At 32.1% G+C, this 5523-nt stretch overlaps 1 pseudogene; it reads right to left on the reverse strand.

Moving 5' to 3' along the window:
• On the reverse strand, positions 133–4905 carry LOC110263822 (annotated as a pseudogene).

The raw sequence follows: 5523 nt of genomic DNA on the forward strand, positions 1-5523 counted from the left end.
TGCACCCCCACTCCTTTCTCTTCCCTTTCTTCTCTCCCCCATCCAAGCAGAAAATCTACAAGCAAAAAACCTCACAACAAACTCAGATTATGCAATACAAATAGAAATTTCAGTTCACACAGAAGAAGAAGATGAAGAAGACGCAGAAGAAAAATCAGATTTCTGTTTCCTAGTCCAACCACAGCAGCAACAACCAAAATCAACAGAATGGCAGTTCAAACAACAATTCAACAATCCTCATTGTCAAGTTATAGTTACAAATATGCGGTGTCACAATTTCAAAAACAACAACAAAATTCATGCCAAACTTCAAACCAGATTTGAACAAAACTGCATCCGCATCAGAGATATCTTCTTCCATGAACAAGTTCAATCGATTTGAACACACAAGCAACCCGAATTTCAATTCTGCAATCAGATTTCCTGATTCAGGGACCAGCTTACATGTATGCCGGCACGCAACCTTTGGATGCCGGTGGTCGTCCGGGCGGGGAACAAATCCGATCGAGGACGAAGCAGCGGCAGATCTGACAACAAGTATCGGCGCCAAGGACGGCACCTCTGTGAAGGGGGAGCAGATGCTTGCGATGCCCTGGGTTGACGGAGTGGCAGCAGCGATCGGCACCGGAGATCCTTGAAGGTGTGGCGGAGGGTTCCGGCGCGTTTCTCCGAAGGGTTTGTCCGAGGGTTCCACCTGATGCAACTCAAGCAAGCTCTTCTCGATCTCTTTCGCCGCATCGTGCCTGTCCTGAATCTCAACCACGGTTTCCATCACTTTTCCCATCCCATGCTCCCCAATCGCCTTCCCCAAGAACTCCTCTTCCTCACCATTCGAAATGATCTTCTCGATCACTTCTTCGTCCGGGTACTCACCGGTCACCGTAAAGTACCTTCTTTCAACAGTCTCCTTGTACTCTGTCATCATCCTTTGCCTCAGCCCCTGGAATTCCATCATCAGCTCCTTCAGCTTCTTCCAGAGCCCGTTCGTGACCGCAATCCGAGTGCGGTAGATGGCAGTTGTGGTCCCGTCCTTGAGTCCCGAGAGCCTCCTTGTCCATGTCTTCCAGATGGGCTCGAATGGCCCGGGCCTTCTTCGAGGGAAAGGGAAGAGAAGGGAGTGGGGGTGCAGGTGGAGGGGAAATGATTTATTTTTATTATTTATATTAATTATTAAAGGTAATTTAGTAAAAAAAATAATTTGATTTTCACCCCAGACCTTAAGGACGATTTCAATACTTAACCCTAAATAAATATATTTTTAAAATTAATTTTAATTGGAATATGACTTAGCATATTCTATTAATTCTAACATTTTTGTCACAATAGGAACTTAATTATAAACAAGGTTACGAGAACCGGATTGGTCATTAAATCGGTCGAGTGACTGATTCAATAATTTAATGATCCAACCAAAATCCAACCGTAGTTAAACCAGTTTAATTAAATATAGTATTATAATAAAAACATTTCAAGAAAAAGCAACAGGTCCAAACAATGTATTTAGAAATATGAAAGTACCAAACAGAAATCAATGTTAACAAATCATACTTCATTTACAATTCCCGTTAAAACTTAATAAAATTGTAGGCTCATCTCTCATGTATGATGATGGCCTTTGAGTACTATGTAATTGTAAAACTATTTTCACATCTATGATTGAGTGACGCCCTATATTCATCTAACTAAAGGTATGAGCAAGTACTCCGCATAAAAGAACTGTAACAACAAACAACACATCATGTTCCACCTTTGTCTTGTGCTTTCAACAATGCTTAAAATGATTTTGCTAAAAATTCAAAATTTGAAAAAGATTTTATTCAAAAGATATGATTTTGAACAATTATGCAAAATGAATTCCACAATCACAAAGAATAAACCAAAGGCAGCTAAAATTACCTTCCAGATAAATATATTCCACCTCAACGACGGCAACAACTACCTAGAGAAGAAGCATTGAAGATTGAAGAATAAATCTATAAAATTTTAAAAATAAAACTAATGAAGCACTAAAGCAAGCAAGCGGCAAGCAGTGGCCCAAATCGGCACTTTGAAAAACCAGAACGGTTCATCCGGTTTGCGATTAACCACCAGTTTGACCAGTTTTTTTACTAGTTTTTTATAGAATGGTTTTAGAAGTCAACTGGGCCAGCTAGATGACCGGTTTTCAGATCCGGTCGAACCATCCGGTTCGGTCCGATTTTCAGAATCTTGATCATAAAATTTGATATGTTATAGAGACCCATTTGAAAAGAAAAAAAATACGAGGATCTAATTGAAAATTCAATAAAACTATAGAGACTAGTGAAGTAATTAAACTAAATAAATACACTAAAACATAATTACAGTCTAATATAAACTTTAAAATATCATTCAAATTAAAAGTATTACATCAACTATAGTATTATAATTTTATCCAAATACGAACTCAAAAATCAAATAACAAAAGAAACAACCAAACATGAAATGTTAATATTAAAGTTAGTCATCAATCATCAAAATCTGCACAAACTCGGTGCAAATTTATTTCGTTGAAATCATCTTCACATTTATTTCTACCATCTAGACAAGAAGAATCAAGTGATGTAGCATAAAATGTACTACTACTAGCACCACCACCACCACTTTGATAAAAATTAGCATCAATATCATCTAACAAAATATACAACATGTTATCAATAAGTTTAAAATTAAAATTATTCTAATAAATGATTAAAAAATAAACTATAATACATTCGTGGTAAGTCTTTAACATTTACTAGGAAGATCAAGCTCCTTTTTAACTTCTTCTTTTGTCACCTAAAAATCAACCAAATTGATACTTTTATAATCAATTGGATTATATTGTCCCTTTTACTTTCTTCTTTGTTTTTCTTTCCTAAAGAATTAAATACAATATATAAAAAATATCATAACATATTAAATACATAAAATTCGATGATACGAAATGAAAGTATGAAACATGTATTATTTGAACTAAAGGCACAAATTATATGTAACATACACAATATTATTTAGCCTATCATACTCCAATCTATTTTTTCTTTTTGTATGAATCTAATAAAAAAGATGAGGACTGGAGAGCGAAAGAAAACAAGTTGAACAATGGTAGAAGCATGACAAAATAGCGATAAAATTAGGGCAAAACAGAGGTGAAAGCATGACGAACAAGGGCAGAACAAACGCGTTGTGATGATGCTAGAGCAGTGCGGATGGCGGTGGAGCAGACGCGATGGCAACGGTGGCTGTACGTTGAAGAACGGCGACAAGATGGATCTTGGTTACTTCCTCTCTGTTGCGTTTAGTAGAGTATTTGAGTAGAGAGAGAGACCAGGGAGCCGAGGAAAAATCAAAATTTAGGATTTTTTTAATTAGCAAAACGGCATTTGTGGAGCATTTTTTAAAAAACTAATCAGTTTTTGGTTCGGTTGGACCAACCAATTCTTGGTCCGTTTAAAGATTTTGGACAAGTTTTTAGAAGAAGCGATTTTCCTTTTAATTCATTTGAGTTGTGATAGTCATTGATATTCGGTTCGATTAGTCTGATCGATCGGTTCAAACCGATTTTTAGAACATTAATTTTGATAAACACATAATTTAATCACTAGAAAAAACATTTTTGTTAAAAAATATTTTAGTGAAACATAATTTAATCAATATAAAAGAAATTTTTGTTGGAGGTATTTTGATAAAACATAATTTATTTTTTCTTTATAAAATTAAGGTTTACATTAACTAGAAAGAGTAACCTATAAATGTTAAAATGTGTTAAAGAAAAAGTTTATAAAAAGTTACAAAGAGAATAGTGTATATTTTGTAAATGGAATGAATTGAATGAAAATTTCATTTTAGCTTCCCTCAAACAAAGGGAGTGACTTTTGTTATGCCAGAATTTGGCATGTTATTTGGTAAAAGAGTACGATCATGTGATAACAATATTCAAATTTTATTTTATATATCTAATAATTTATTAATTAAAGACAAATTTTTAAATAAAAATTAGATTTATAACGAATTATTTTTTGACTTCCTAAATTAAGAGATACTGTAAAATCCAAAAAAATAAAACACTAATATAATTTGGTCAAAAAAATTTTCTATCTATTTTTAGTAAACAAAATTCTAGGAAGACAAATATTTTATTGAAAGAAGGAAGCAAGAAGGTTCTGTGTTCCCACATTCGTTATCGTTTTATTAAATTGAAGTGAAGAGACTAAAAAAGAAAAAGAAAAAAGAAAATAGGTATTATTATTTTAATTTTGGATAATATCACTCATATTTTAAAAATTTATATAAATATATAATAGAGAGGATATATTTTTTGTTTTTTACGGTATATTTTTAATTTGTCAAGTCAATAATTAATTAGTCACAAATTAAAATTTTATTTAAAAAATTGTTTAAATTTTGACACTTATTTAAATGAATTAGTAAACGTTATATAAAAAGATATATAGAGGATTTTTTTAGAAATAAAATAAAAAAAATTCATATTTTTTCAAACACCATTTTTAAACTTTAGTTCTCTAAACACGATTTTTCTTTTTAGAGCAAGTTTGCCGAAACTCTATAAAAATTATAGAGTTCGTCTTACCTCGACAAACTTCCTTCAAATATTTTAAACCTCACGTTTTTAATTTATTTTAATCCATTATCATGATCTCCAAATAGTATATAGATCTACAAACAATATGTAGGAGTACACACAAATACACAGACAATAAGTATGGCTTCTTCAAGAATTTTTTTAATTATAAATTAAAAAATAAGCCATATTTAACAATGGCAACCATTACCATCGTCTTTAGAAATACTCAGGTACATCGGAATAAGCCATATAATCCTTGTTAAATATTGCTTATTCCGGTGTATCTGTGTATTTCTGGAGACGATGGTAATGGTTGTCATTGTTAAATATGGCTTATTTTTTTAATTTATAATTAAAAAAAATCTTTGAAGAAATCATGCTTGTTGTTTGTGTATTTTTGTATACTTCTATATATTGTTTGTAAATCTATATACTATTTAGAGATGATGATAATGGATTAAAATAAATTAAAAACGTGAGGTTTGAAATATTTAAAGGGAGTTCACTGGAGTAAGACAAACTCTATAATAATTATAGAGTTTGTTGGGGTGTGTCGAGCTTACTCTAAAAAAATCGTATTTAAAAAATTAAAGTTTAAAATTAGTATTTGGGAAAATATAATTTTTTTTTATTTTATTTCTGAAAAAATCCCGATATATATATATATAATAGGAAATTAATTAGTCGATCCTGTTTCTTCGAAATTCGAAACGGAGTAGATAACTAGATATAGATAGACGAGAGGGGTTTGGATGGATGCAGATAGCGTAGTGGTTTTAGACTTTGCGAATTCTCATTAGGGACAGGGGGGCACGTGAGCTCACAAAAATAAAAGTTTGGAGATCCACGCTATCATTTTAATTTCTACATATATCATCATCATTATTGGATGGATCTGTTATTATTATTATTTATTAAAGAGTTTTAGTAGCTAATAT

This window comes from Arachis ipaensis, chromosome B06 (genome assembly GCF_000816755.2).
Source record: "Arachis ipaensis cultivar K30076 chromosome B06, Araip1.1, whole genome shotgun sequence".
NCBI classification, from domain to species: Eukaryota; Viridiplantae; Streptophyta; class Magnoliopsida; order Fabales; family Fabaceae; genus Arachis; species Arachis ipaensis.